General features: G+C 31.6%; 1 protein-coding gene across 2 annotated transcripts in view; it reads left to right on the forward strand.

Annotated features, from left to right (window-relative positions):
* The window catches only part of LOC145291357 (ATP-binding cassette sub-family C member 10-like), a 120705-nt gene that overhangs the window by 26864 nt on the left and 77953 nt on the right, over positions 1 to 15888 (forward strand). Inside the window, exon 1 of one of the 2 annotated variants that reach the window (XM_080137130.1) lies at positions 8633 to 8741. The exons of the other annotated variant lie outside the window; for it this stretch is intronic. The gene's annotated coding sequence lies outside the window, so the exon portion shown is untranslated. Of the gene's footprint in view, positions 1 to 8632; positions 8742 to 15888 lie in introns of those variants that run through there. 2 annotated transcript variants of the gene reach the window in all.

A 15888-nucleotide genomic window follows, 5' to 3' on the forward strand; every position in this document is an offset into this window, starting at 1 on the left:
ATCATTCAGTCAACTCAGATACTATAAAGGACACATTCTTTTTGAACATGGAGTGCAGAGGTATATCTAATATAAATGTTCGAAAGTTTTTCCAATGAGCCATAGAGTATGAATATTCCAATTTCCATAAGTTTTATTCATTTTGTTCATATTGAGTCTGTAAAAGTTTTTTGAAAACTTCTAATAATAGGGAACGTGAAATAAGAGAGTTAGTTTGGTCAGGTTAATGACTTGTGAAAATAGTGCATGTTTGTGTGCAGCCCCAACTCTAATCTGAGGTCGAATAACACTGTGGAGGCACAAAGTCATGTCAATGTATTAGTTAACTTGACAATCTGTGAAAGTAGTCGACAAGTATCTGGTAGCAAAACCAGAGCTGAAGTTGTTTTAGCGAATTTAATAAAATAAAACCACATGTAGAGATAAACTAAGATAGTGTGTAACAATACTGAGCAACTCTGATTAACTATCAAAGCAGCCTCAACAAATAAAAGGCCCAAACGGCTTGCATGGCAGACCATAAAATGATTTGGCATAAAGAAAAATGTAATAAGTTAATTATTAATCATAAACAAAGTGATTAATTGTGAGGACTTTAAATAATAATAAAAGACATAATATGTGCTCTTAATCGGTAAGTAATTTCATCCCTTTTTTACCACAAGTTCAAAGAACTAAATTATTATTGGATTCTTTGGACTTTTATTGATAGTACACACATGAAACTTTAGTCCCCTTTGAAGTGATCTCCTATGACTGCAATGCACTTATTGTATCGTTCCAACAATTTCTGGAAGGCCCTATGGAAATCCTCTTGTGTGAGTGTGACAATGAATCTTGTCATAGCTTCTTTCATCTCCTCAATTGTCTCATAACGACAGCCTTTAAGTTTTCCTTGAGCTTAGGGAATAACCAAAAGTTACAGGGAGCACAGGCTGAACTATAGGGAGGATGAGGAACTATGTTGATGCTCATCTTGGTAAAATAGTCTGTGACAACGATAGAGTTGTGGACTGGTGCATTGTTCGGGTGGAAATGCCACTTAACCTGATTTGAAGAGTACTGGCTTCTTCCAACAGAATCTCTTCCTGGACTCTCTTAAAACTCCAACATAATATTCCTTGTTGACTGTCTGTCCAGTGGGAATCCAGTGCATGTAGATCATACCTGCGCTGTTAAAAAAAAAAGGGCTCATCATAAGAGTCTCGGTAGATTTGCTCTATCTGGCCTTCTTGGGTCTGGGAGAGTCAGCATGCTTCCACTGGGAATCCTGTGTCTTGGTCATAGCAGTAGATCCAGCTTTCATTGCAGGTCACCAGAGCATAAAGAACTGCAGAATCTGAATTGATCAGCTTGCTCATCCTATCTCTCTGCTGTCATGACAACGTCTTTCTTTCTGATCTCTGAGCATCCTTGGGACAAACTTCATGCAAATCGTCCACATCTTCAGTTCCTCATGAATAATTATGTGTACAGTTCCCATACTTACATCAAACTGTGCACTTATTATATATACGACAGTCCTTATCCATGAAATTCTTTATTTGGCCAATCAACTCTGGTGTTCTAACTTTCTCACTCCTCCCACACCTCTCATCATCCCTCACACTCCCTGTCTTCTTTGAATCTCTTATGCCACTCAAAAACTGATGCTCGATTCATACAAAATGGTCCGAAAGCAGTTTGAAGCATTCCATATGTTTGTAGAGGACAGAGTCACCTTTTATTGTGGTTGGCGGCCTCATCCTCTATTGTTAAGTAGGAGATTGAAGAAAAGTCTCCTCACTAACTTAATGTACTTGCAATAACCCTTATCCCTGAGTGGCTTCCGGGCCTTGATAAGTGGTGATCACTGTGTAAAAAAAAAAAAAAAAAACGTCATATGATCTCTTTTTGCCATGAAATGAAGACATGAAGTCTGCCGATATTAATATTACAACCAAAGTAAATTTATTTAGAACATAATTAAAAATTAAAGATTGTAAAAGTTCATAGCGAAAGATAAATGAATAACGTTACTTGCATTTAGGCCTCAAGATTCTTTGTTGAGAGTTCGTTTGCCAGAACCAGAAAGTGTTTTTCGTCACATCTGCATTGTCCTGAGGTCCAGTGAAAAGAGAATGAATGCACGCCTGTGGAACTCTGTTCCGTCTGCCTGCTTCCCACCGGAATACAACTTGGATGTGTTCAAGTCCAATGTTAACAAATTCCTAATGAACCGCCCCCTTAAGTAAACACTTCATCAAATCTCCACACTAACGTAATGTACTTGCAATAACCATTATCCCTGAGTGGCTTCCGGGCCTTGATAAGTGGTGATCACTGTGTAAAAAAAAAAAAAAAAAAAAAATGATACAAACCGGAAGTGAAGGTAGGTGTATCACTTCCTTGTGGCCAAGAATGATATTACCAGAGTTAAAGGGCGATAATCGTGTTTGCCTTAAGGTCATCCGTTTGTGTTTGTGTGTTCGCTTGTGTGGAGAACTCGGTTCCCATACATTTCTGTGGCATTTTTTTTTTCCATGTTTAAAACAAAATTTTATTGCATATCATTCTTCTAAAGTGTCCTCATATCCATATTGTATTTTTGAAATTCAACAGCTGTGAGAATCAGGCTTTAGTAGGATGTATTCCAATTCCTTCTGTAGCTGTTCATTTGAACATGAAATCACAAAAATTGGTCAGTCATCTCATAAGATGTATAGCAATAACAGTGAATTTTCAAGAGTCTATGACAATTTTAAATGCCTGTACAAAAATGTTTGGAAACTTATTTAAGGTTCCTCGTATCTTGTCAAACTTGGGAATTTGAATGGAATTTTGAATGGAATCCTTTATTGCATTTATTGCATTAGCACAGGGGAAGCATGCTCTCGTTCCATCAGCCATAACTGAGCAGAAGTCCTCAGTAATTTGCAATTGTATTTTGAGTGTCACCTACACTGAAGATTGAACCTTCAATCTCCAGAACAGTGTAACTTATAACCAGTTCTTGACTAGGGGCCTACGGAGCACAATGTTCAATTTTTAGAAGTTTTTCATGAATTTTGATATAAATTTCCTGACAGTGACTGTCTACAAAATACAATGAGTTAAAAAATAAGATTTGGGTTTGTGTCACCTCAAAAGAATAGAAATAATTAGGTGCAGGTAATTCATGGTAGAAGGAGTTGTCATTTAACAGCATCCAAAAGATGTCATTTAACAGCATCCAAAGCAAATTTAATCATAGTGATTCTGGAGGTATAATGGGTGAGCTTCATTTTAATCTTTTTTAAATCCCAATAATTTGCTAAAATGAATCGTTTACCTGAGCAATATTGATATTTTGGATCTGCATGACACTTCTAGCATAGTGGTGTGAGCAAGTGCAACCTAGAAGCACGTATAGAGTAATTTAGGGTCTTCTCTGGAGATGTTCCTACCACATGGAAAGCCATCTCTAATGTAGGTACATATTCCATGCCCATGGCGATCTTGGGGGTCAGATTTAGATGTTAAGTTAGAGTATCCTTTCATTACAAACTCATCTAGAGAAATAGTCGGTCCAGTGCCAGTTTCGCTTAGGACTAATAGGTCTGGTTTAGTCTCCTGTAATTGGATTTCAACCTCTGGAAGGTTAGAATGTAGACCCCTGATGTTGGAGAAAGAGACATGGTAGTGGGGATCTACATTGGAAGTTGGAGTTCTGGGTTTAATCATGTATTTGTTCTGGAGACTTTCCATGATGGAATTTTGGGATTTGTGGAACAGGTTGATAGACTTAGAGCAGGGCAAAGAGGGAAAGTAAAGGAGAAAAAGAAACAAAGAAATATTTTCTTTTGTAGCCCATGATAAGATAAAGCTGTAACAATTACCCACTAACATGGCATCGAGAATCCCCACCAGAAGCTACTGCATGGTCCAGAATCCATTCACTTAATGGCAATTCAGCAACCCCAGTACCTTGCACTTGCTGATAGGACAACTTCCTTAGTGGTTAATCCAAGGTTCGAGTTCCTGACTGTCAGCCCAGTTAAAACGTTTACCTTCAGCACCCTTATTAGTGACATGATCACGCGTCTGGTCGGCCATATTAGATATTCATCGTTAGTTATTTAGACGAGACATACACATTTAAATCATGATTTTCTCTAGTTCAGATGGGTGCAGTAAATAAACTTTTAACTCGAAATGACCCCTAATGTACTAATGTATAATGTAAGACACAGAAAAGAAACATTTATAATGCGTACACAGCTTTATTTTCTCATATAATCACAATACGCTCTCAAGGGATATTACCTTTTTATTTTTATTTTTTGACACAGCGGCATGAAAATTCACAAATTATTTATATCCTATTAATAATTCAGTCTTTGAAAATGTCCCCAGTTTTTTTTGTTTTTAAACTTCGAGCCTCTTCTGGTAAGTAAGGACGGAAGCCCACCACATAAAAAGAAATCAGATAAAAACCCAAACAGCATGAAAAGAAATAATTAAAAAGATTAAAAACACTTTTTATATTTTACGTTTAATTTAATTATTAATATATGACAATATTTTTTCTTGACAAAAACGTTTTGTTTTTGAATCTTGTAAACCCAGTGGATTCTTTTAATGGTTATTTATCTAATTTATGCAAAGTTTCAATTTTTGATTTTTTTTTACGCAAATAAAACAAATTTGCATTATATTTTGCTGATATTATGATCTATAGATTTTAGTTTTACTGATGGTGTGACAGTTTGTATGAAAATAGCAGCAGCAGGCGAAGGATAGATGACTATCGAAAGTATTAGCAACAGCAGCAGCTGCAGTAGTCGTTATATGCAAATTAGAAAGTGTGCGCGGGCTCATGTCAGAAGAAAAAAAAAATACTCCACATTGTTAAAAAGAGAAGCAAAATGTGCACTGAAGAAGGTGAATGCCTAAAGTCGAAGATGAGAAATGGTTGCCTATGGTTGGCGTGTGATCAAGAAGAAAAGTGTATGCCAAGTGAGATGAACATGTGGCCCCTTGGTGGCAGTGAGAGACTTTAAGCTGGTGTTGAGATGACAGGGTTTTGTTAATATGATGGCACACAAAATGAACAGTAAAAAAACAAAAAACATTGTTTGGAAAGTAATGGTAATAAATGCCTTTTGCTAAAACAGAAAAAATGGTTTGTCGGATTCATTTATTTTTATTTCTTTGTACCAGACGGCATGGGGTTGCAAGAGAGGTTTGAATTGTAACAAACACAGCTCGAGCATAACGGCCATGTTGCAATAGTATAAAAAATATTTATCATTAGTACTAACCGTGGAAAATTAAGTTTAAACAATATTATAAGTATTGTTTTTGGAATCGGAAATCTGGATAACATTTTTCTGATTCCGATACCCTCAAAAGTCCTGATTTTTTTGGTTTCCGATTGATCATCGCAACACTAATATATTAAGTGTATGATTAGTGCAGTTTTTTTTTTAATTATCGCACAAAAAAAATATAAAATAAATAAAACAATAGCTTTTTTCACTCTTCACAAACTGTAAGTTTTTAGTTTTTCAACTTTTTTGTTTTATTTTTCACAAAGTTCAAAAGGTGAGAAATTCTCTATTTTTGAACAAAGTGTTTTTGTTTTTGTTTTTTGTCACTCTCTACAAAGTTTCGTTTTTTTTAAAAAATAAATTAAATACAGTGACCACCAAATTTATGGAATGTTTTTGATTTTCGTAACAAAGTTTGTCTTCAAAAATCTATCAAAAATCAGATAATGATCTAATCATTATAAAATTTTCATCGATTAATAAGTAAAAAAATGCACTTTATATGTGTGTAACTTTTTTTTCATATTCATTGTATAAATATATTTTTGTGGACTTCGTGCCCCCCTTCCTCATTTGTCCCTTGTTCGAACCCTTAAGTTCAAGTGATCCACTAAACACACACTCATTTTGTGGTGGGAGGGTGAACGACTGTAGAAAAAAAAAAAAATTCACAGGGTGCCTTCGATATCGAAGATTGAAATCCGAAATTTGAATGTGTTTAATTTTTTTATCTTTTGTGTTTTGAAGTTTGAGATTCATTGAATATGTAAATTATAATCAATAATTATCTTTCAGATGAGGATAAAAAATTTTTTTTTTTAAATAGGTATACTTTTGAATCTTTAAAAATAAATTAAACATTTTATTTTAGAATGTGTAAATTTTCCATGTACCAGTACATAAAGAATGCTTTAAAGAACCGATACCAAAAAAAAAAACAGGATGTGAAAATTATAAGTATTAATTGTATCTGCGTATTACGTTTTTTTTTTCAAGTTAAAAATAAGACATTTCACCATAAATGGTGTTTGTAATTATAACTTCAATTATTTTTAAAAAATGTATTTGCCTGTCTAGTTACATTAAAATTCACGAAAATGCTTAAATATTTAAATGCGACCTGGTTCCAATACCTAAAAGCCAAGATGGCAGCAGTAAGCACATGGTTTCTAAAATGTATGAGATCGTGCTAAATAATTGAATTATTTGAATTTATTTAAATATAAGGTAATTATATTCTAATATATTTTGCATATTCTTATAGCCAATCATAGTAAATTGTATTTAGACATAAAAAAGTTTAATTTTTATTTTGGTCTATTATTCTCATCTTTATTAGTTGTTGTTTTCATCTTTATTGGTTGTTGTGACAAAGGCCAGAGGAATAGTTGTCCGAAACATCGTGAAAAACAACAACTAATAAAGATGAGAATAATAGTCCGAAATAAAAAATAAATTAATATATATAATGCTCATCTCAAAAATGAATTCCAATTAAGGAATAATATATATGCTAATCAGTACGGACCCGACTATGGAAGATCAGATAATAAATAAACGTGGATTTATAAGATCATGGCGCAGTTGATAGAGACGTTGAATCTCTACGGTTCCAGGTGAGAATTATCTGAAGATAGTGGTTTCAATCCTACCCAAAGCCGGCCAGAGGTTTACTTGGCCAAAACGTGGTGAAATGACAACAACTACGGATGGCAGTGATTGCTGAGAATGCAGTTAGGAGATTCGAAGTTCCTATCCGTCGCGGTTACCACCTAACGAAGGCCAGAGGAATAGTTGGCCGAAACGTCGTGAAAAACAACAACCAATAAAGATGAAAACAACTAATAAAGATGAGAATAATAGTCCGAAATAAAAATAAATTAATATTTATAATGCTCATCTCAAAAATGAATTCTAATTAAGGAATAATATATATAAAAAAGTTAGTTTAATTGATTCATAAACTTTTTAAAAAATATTTGTTTTGTTGACATTCAATGAAAAATGGGTCAGATGCGTTTTTTGAAAAATTTAAAACTTAAAATTCTATTAAAAATTATAGAAAAGTATTATATTCTGCTTTTAACATAAACTTTAGGGTTTTATCTTTCTTGTAAAACACAAAGTTGTTCAGAAATAATGGATTTTAATAGATTTTAATAAGCTTTAGAAAAATCAGTTTTCGATCGATTGATGGTCACTAAAAAATATATTCTATCGGTCTTCTTGAAACTTGCTTTGTATTCTCCATTAATTTTATTTGGAGACAATCTTTTTCTGTTGGGTTTTAATTTTTTATTTGTCAGAGGAAAAAATAAAATTATTGCATCCTCCTTTGTTCTTTGAGGAAAACATAAAATACATATATATATATATATATATATATATTTGTTATTGTTGTTTTTTCAAGCGATACATACGGTTAATATTGGCTCTGCCTTGAAGCTCAGTTTTTTATTTACTTAGAAAGTCGCCCTTTTTAATTTGTTTGGACGTATATAACATTTTTATTTATTTATTATTTTTAAAACAGTAATCTACGTACACACGTGTTTCGAGGTCGTTACCTCTCGTCAGCATATTTCAACTGTTTCTAGGGATCGAACCTCAGACCATGTTTACCACAGTCCGGTGCCTTAACCATTAGGCCACAAACCTCAGATTAATTTTACTGTTTATTTTTATTGCTTATAAATTTAGATTTGTTATTGTTGTTTTTTCAAGCGATACATACGGTTAATATTGGCTCCGCCTCGAAGCTCATTTTTTTATTCACTTAGAAAGTCGCCCTTTTTAATTTGTTTGGACGTATATAATATTTTTATTTTTAATTTATTTAAAAAATGTATTTTTAATTCTCCCTCTTAAATAAAAAAGTATATATATATATATATAATGTATATATATTCTTTTTTATTTAAGAGGGAGAATTAAAAATACATTTTTTAAATAATATTTCAATGCAAAATTAGGGCCCCTGGAGTAGATTTCAAATTCACATAAAAAGAAAAATCATTTAACCTTTTAGACTGGAGTTCTTTATAAGTTAAAAATAAAAACAAAAAAACTTGCCCAACAGGATTCTTTTGACTAAGTAGCAGAAATCATTAAACTGACCTATAAATTTACCCCTTCCCTACACCCACTAAAAATTGAAAGATCATTGCGTGGAAATTTGATGCCTAAACTTGCCATGTCAGAAAATTTTTGCATTTTTACATTGAATAGCAAAACATTTCCATGTGGAGAGGGGGGTAGCATTATTGTATTCCTCAAATCTTACTCTTATATAAAAATGTTCACTTAAAAATCATTGGAAATTCCATTTTCATTTTATTTAGAGCAGCAAGACCTGCAAACAGGATAGGCACACTCGGTTGCTAAGAAAGAGAAGAGCGAAACTATATTTTTGTTCAAAAATTGTAAGAAGCTTTTCAGAACATCAAACAGGTAAGGACAGCAAATCACATTCATAAGTAGGAGTAGCTTCTTCCAATTAAGAGGGGGGGGGGTCTTCTGTATAGATAGATGAATGTTTTTAGCCTGAAATATTGAATGTTACTGCATCTACTAAACTATACCGTGTATTCATATGTCGAGCGGTTAGTAAATATTAACAAGTTATTCATAACGTATTTGTTATTGTGGGCAAATGGTAAAAAGGCAATGAATATGACAATGGTTGGAAGTCGGAACTTTGATGTCGGTGATAACCACTGTATTGGTCAGCAGCATCTAACATTCATGCCTACAAAAAAACAAAATGAAGTGGATTGCTATAGAAGATTTCTAATCTAAATCATTTCCCATACAATTTTGGTGAACACAATTCTTTGATGATTTACACCAAAATAATAATTTATTATTTAGTCATTAAAATTTATTTTTTAATTGTTTCTAAACTCTGCATTTTATGAACCCAAAATGGGAACCGGTTTTAAAGTCAGTACAGAGGCGTGCAGTTTGTTTTCAATAGTTACAGTTTAGTTTTCTTGTTTCATTATAACTCTGTTGTTTTCACATTAAGCACTCACTGTTAATCATTATACAACTTAAGGTTAAGGCAACCTTTTAGATTTTCTTTCCTAACTTTTTCACATATAAATATAATATTTATACAGCAATAATAAATAATGCATGTAACTTAGTTTAACATTTTATTGCAGTTTCATAGATTATCCCATCATCAAAATTGTATGAATAAAATTCCGAACGCTTTCAATTGCAAAGTCAAAGTTTGATTTGTGATCGAATATGCAAAGTTATTTGGAATTTTATTCATACAATTCTGACTTGTATTATTTGGACTACTATTCTCATCTTGGGTGTTATTATTTCGATAATGTAACCTTCGACTTTCTTCAGGTGTATCTTGTCGAACTTGGGAATCATTCTATTAAACTTGTATAGAAGTCTTAAGTAATTCACAATTGTATTCTGAGTATTGCCCACACTGATGATTGAATCTTCAACCTCGAGAAGAGTGTCACTTATAACTGAATTTTTACCTAGTACTTTATCCATTACGCCACCATTCCTTGCAGAAAAAAATTCAAATTATCATCATCTCCAAAATTCAGAAACATAATACCATTCTGATGATCGGATGATCTATGAAACTGCAGCTGTGTTAAGTTAGGCCGTTAATTATTTATTGTTATAAAGCGCCATCAAAAAAGATACTGAACACTTTGTGTGTGCAAAGAAATTGATTTGATCCAGTTTCGGTTTCTAAAGATGATTTTAATGTTATCTATTGTACGTCAATTTAAGTCGGTTTTGAGATTTTATATCTACAGCCAAAAAAGAATTCAACTTTTATTGTATTTTACATATTTATCGATTTTACAAAAAAAAAATATGAAAAACAAATTGGCGAAGTGAATTTGAAATTCTATAATTAATCCAAATGTATTTCTCGTCTTTGTGTGACTTGCACATTATTTTAATTTTATTTACTACTAGCAGTTCAGCCCAGCTTTGCTCGGGCCCTATGTACTGCTCATAACTTTATGTGCTAAAATGTCAAGAGTTTAGATCTAAAATTGGCGGAGGAGTTTGGTAGAGTCTGCAAAAGTCAAATCTTTTAACTATGACCTCTTGGGAGCCAAATTTTCGCCCAAAAACTGATTAAAAAGCTTGTTGCATGTCTGAATACGCTTTATGTAAAGTTTCAAATGTTTAGACCCAAAATTGGCTGAATAATTTACTAGAGACCATAAAGGTCAAATCTATTGAAGCCAAATTTTCGGCCAAAACCCAATGAAAAAGCTTGCCCTATGTCTCAATACACTTTATGTAAAATTTCAAAGGTTTAAACCAAAAATTGGCTGAGTCATTTGGTAGAGACCACAGAGGTCAATTTAAAACTTTAACCCCAATTTTAACCTCTTAATATTTATTGTTTTGGGTTCAAATTAGTGGTGGGACGATTAATCGGAATCGTTAATCGTAAGAATCGTGTATTTTGGGAGGTATCGGAATCGGAATCGCATCGTTAAAAAATACCTTAATTTTCCGATTCCTTCATTACGATTCTTTTAGTCTGATATTGAAAAAAAGAAAAAAATGTCCTGATATTTCTAACCGCAAGAGAGAAATGTAGCATGTTATAAAAAGAAACCAAAGAAATTCATTACTAACAGGGCAATGCTTAGTGCCCCCTCCCTTACAAGATTCATTCATTCAGATCTATTGTAATCAAAACTACAAAAGAGTTAACTTGAAAAGAAGTATGCAGGGCTCTACATTGTGAGTAAAAATTTAAAAAAATACGCTTATCTTTTTGGGGACTGTTTTTACTGACAAATCTTTTAATAGTGAATGAAAATGCTTTTTCAACTTATATTTTCTTAAAATAAATCGAGCAAAGTCAAATTATTTAAACAGTAAAAGGTTTAATAGAACAATATACTTTTTTTTTCTTTTTTTCAAAGAAAGCTTTTGAAAGAAATATCTCTAAAATGAAATTGATCACGTTGTATTATTTCGCAAAATTTTGAAATTTGGACCAAATGAAAATTCGTTGAATTTCTTGAAATCTTTTTTTGACTCTTTGGTCCACGACTTAGCGAAATTACCAACTAGTCACCCAGAGCAGTTTTATTAGTGAGGGTCTTTTTTTTTTCTTTTTTTTTTTTTTTTTTGCCTAAATCACCATCTAGGTGTCACTAATTTTTTAACCCTTCTTAACTTCAAAGAGTAAATACAATATATACAACTAAAAAAATAATTTTTAAAAATGCTGATTCTATTCATGAAAAATTCTTTTAACTAGAAATTAAAACTTAGGTAAAGATAGCTGACTGACATCAACAGGAGCACTGGTTAACTACTGAACCACGTGGAAACGTGTGGGGGGGGGCGGAAAAAAGGAAATTAAATGATGATAATAAATTATGATAACCGTCTTTAAAAGGCACTAAACTCCTAAAATTTACTTCTTTAAAATTTTAGGCGGCATTCCCCGGCGATTTTAAAGAACTCTCTCTCAAAAAAAAAAAAAAAAAATTAAATTTTTAAGGTTTGGGAAAGATATATTTATTATAACCGAATTCCTGTATGAAGACTGGATCTACTTTATTGGACGTTAATTTGTGAGATAAGTAATTTTTCAATGTTTAATATGTTTTTAAAGTTTCAATCATCAATTAAATTTTTTTAATTGCGTTTTATTTTCAATTTATTTAAAAAAAAAACAGGGTTTATTTTTCAAGGGAACAAGCTTCGAAAGAAGTCTAATTAAAAAAAAAATCACTTAACTTTTAATTTCGATAACCCTGAGAATTTAATTATTAAAAAAATATTGAAATGTGACATTTTTTTTTAGCATTTCTATTAGTTCAATTAATTTTCTTTCAATAATTCATTTCACTCAACAAACTTCACCATTTTTTGTTTTGTTTTGTTTTTCTTTTATCTTTTTCTGTAATTTTGGTAATTATTTTTGCTCAATTTTATCTAGTATTTCATTTGTTTTTATAGTGGTATCGTTTTTATATGTGTTCTTTTGATATACCCTATTTCAAAATTAGTTTGGCTAAACTTATTCTTTACGTAAGAACCAACGTGTAAAAGCAATGAAAAAGTAAGAAAAAACAATAGGTGTTAACTACACTTTGTAAATTATGCACGTTCATTTATAAATTATTAAATTAAATATTTATCTTTTTTTATATTTAATTAGTATATATTTTCTTTCTCTTCCGCAATATTTTTTTTATTTAATTCATTAAATCTGTTAATAATGAGGACCAAAATAATGAATCGTGTGTATTTATTCTCTAATTTTCTTTTTTTGTTCTGTTATATAAATTCTATTTTATTTGTTTTTGCTCTGAAGGATTAATTCTATTTTCTTTGTTTTTTTTTCTGTATTGCAATTAAGTAAAATAAATTTTTTCTAAAATAAATTTTGCTAATTTTTACGTTTAGTTTACTATATAATAATTTTATTTAAACCTAAACACGACTGTGTAGGCATAAAATATCTCTTCCAAAGTTAGAGAACATATTTGGGAACTACCCGATCATAAGTATAAAACTACCTGGTATATTTCAAAACAATAATTCCCTAGGAATCGGAATCGGAATAGTACTTGGTATCGGAATCGTTAATCAATATTTTCCTGGAATCGGAATCGGAATCGTATAAAAATTAGGAATCGTCCCAACACTAGTTCAGATCAAATTAAAAAGCTTGATCCATGTCCAAGTAATCTACATCTGAAATTTCAAGTGTTTAGACCTAAAATTGGCGGAGGAGTTTGGTAGAGTTTTTAAAGGTCAAATCGTTGAACTTTGACCCCTTGACAGCCAAATTTCTGGCCGAACACTGATTTCCCAAATCTCAATACCCCTTATGTCAAATCTCGAGTCTGTAGACTGAAAATTGACTGAGTAATTTGGTAGGGAAATGTACACATGCACAGAATTTCACTTTTCAACTTCACAATTTCAGTTTTATAGATACTTAATTCTTCATTAAAAGAAAAAATTCAAATATTTTTATTATGAAATTAAATCCATCAAAATATATTTTGGTTTCTTTCAAATGAATTCTAACATTAATCTCCTGTTAATAGTTTAAAAAAAAAAAAAAAAAAAGACTGAATTACTTAGTGGCATTTTGAAATTTGGGAGGAATTTGGAAGCATTCAAACTATTGAATAGGTTATTACATTCTTAGCAAATGCATATCTACTAAGATATTGAAAGTTGTCGAAGTATTTACACCTAATAATTTTATAAACAGATAATAAAATAACCTTAGATTTATAAAATTAGTTAGTTTGGTTCAATTCATGATTTATGGTCAAACGATACTATAGCAATAAAATTTGACTTTGAAAACCATATTTAAAAAATAATTTGCTAACAAAGATTTATAGTTTTCTTCGTTGCACTTAACACTGATATTAAAAGCCAACATTTTCTATTTAAAAATTATTCAAACAAACTTCTTAATATTGTTAGATGATAGCTGTATAGAGGTATTAAATTGTCTGTTATCTATTTATCTGTTCATCTTTCTATATAATTATCTATCTAGTGATGAGTGGACAACAGAGATTTGAATCCTGTTTTAACAGGTTTTCAAACTCTGTGACCGGGTCAGTTTGCACCAGAAAGTATGCAAACGGGGATTGGATGTGACATGTCAAGTGTCACATGTTCCAGTTTGTGCAACCATAGTCGGAGTTGGATTTGAGATGCTAAAGAAGCAAGATGGGCTAAAACGGGTTTGCCCATGAGGGAGGGGATGGTCTCGCAATGGAAACGTAGAAGAACCCTCAAGCTTTGGAGTGAATAGAAAATATATATATATATATATATATATATATATATATATATATATATATATATAAAAGCACACATTCATCTTGGGTCCCTGTCTTGAAGTGTTGTCTTTAAACAGATTCCAGCCCCCCTCCCCAGGACAATTGGCGAATCCTCCAGAAGTGACCCAGCAGCAGAAACAAGTATGTTGTTATGTTACGTGTATTATATGTTCTGACACGCACCAACACCACTAGATGAGTCATAGGCCGTTAAGATAGACATTTAGGATGAGGTCAACAGTCTGTTGTATATCATACAATGTACATAGATATGGTCCATTATGATAAGAACACAACAGACATTTATTAGTGCCATGTACACACACAACACACACATAATTCAACTCCTATACACAACATATGTCATTTGGTAATACAACATACGTTTAATTTGGTGCCCATGACCTACAATCGCAGATTAGAAAAAAACCTGGTTACCACGAGAAAAAAAAGACAAAAAAACAAAGAAAAAGAAACAACGAAGGATAGTTAGGGGTCACATTTTGAACCAGATGCAAAGAAAAAAAAAATATAAACAATGAAATAGACAAAAGAATTCTAAAATAGAAAAAAAAAAGTACACGCATAAGAAATTTTTTAAAAGTAATAGAAAAAACTAGTTGTGAAGGAGGGGGGGGGGAATGGTCAATATACCAAAGAAATAAATTTTCAGTGCACACATATATAATGTAACGATAAAGAAAAGAAAAATACGAGAATCAAAAATGTACAATAGAAAGAAGAAATAAGTAAAAATGAGATGAAGAAACAAGTGTTGTCGAAAAAAAAAATCATTAATGTTGAAAAATAATGTTCTTTGTGTGTTGTCTAGGAGAGAGAGAGAAAGAAAAAAAAAGTCGTTTTTTTATGTGTGTTTGGAAAAAAAAGCAATTGTTCTTTAGTATGATAGGGGCGTGAATGACGTGGCACCCCAGCAAAGTTTTTGTTATTAATTAAAAAGACTAATTGGAACTTTTTTTATTAAAACGATGCAAACGATTCTGAATTTAGTTGGAATGTTTGTGATTTTTTAAAGAAATTGTGGATTCCAGATGACATTTTACACAAACAGTTGTTCTTTAATATGACAGGGGTGTGAACGAGATGGCGTCTCCTGCAAGGTTTCTGTTACTAATTAAAAGGACTAATTGGAACTTTTTTTTTTTTTTTTTTTTTTTTGAATGAATGAAACGATGTAAGCAATTCCAAATTTTATTTGTTGAAATGTTTTATTGGGTTTTGATGATTTTCTGTTGGGATAGTAAAAAATTTTCAGCCAATCCCCAAACTTTACTGACGTGGACATTTTTTGTTCTACAGATCTGTTTGTTTTTATTGTTTTGAACTGTTTATTCCTTGTGAAACGGGACTTTGTGAAATATTTGTGTTTTAAATGTTTGTTGAAAGGAATCGTTTTTTTTTGTATGTGAACGACCATGTAATTTTACACCATTTTTGTACAAATTTTTGTTTTTGTTGTTTTATATTGTATTGTGCAGGTGGGGTTAGTCGAATGGGCTTGGCTTGTGGGCATACTTAAGAAATAATGAGTTTATTAAAAAAGAAACAAGACAAAATATTTAATTGGTATACTGAGAAAGGAAATAGAAATAAAAGAAAAGACAGACTACCAGGTTATAAGAAAGGGGCAGCGAGTTTATCTTAACTTTTGGAAGGGTTAGAGTTCATTCAGGTTTTATTCTAGTTTTTGAGAGTGTTGTGAGTATTTTTTTTTTTTTTGTTTTGTTGTTTTTCAT

This window comes from Euprymna scolopes, chromosome 12 (genome assembly GCF_053919585.1).
Source record: "Euprymna scolopes isolate OS-2025 chromosome 12, ASM5391958v1, whole genome shotgun sequence".
Taxonomy (NCBI): Eukaryota; Metazoa; Mollusca; class Cephalopoda; order Sepiida; family Sepiolidae; genus Euprymna; species Euprymna scolopes.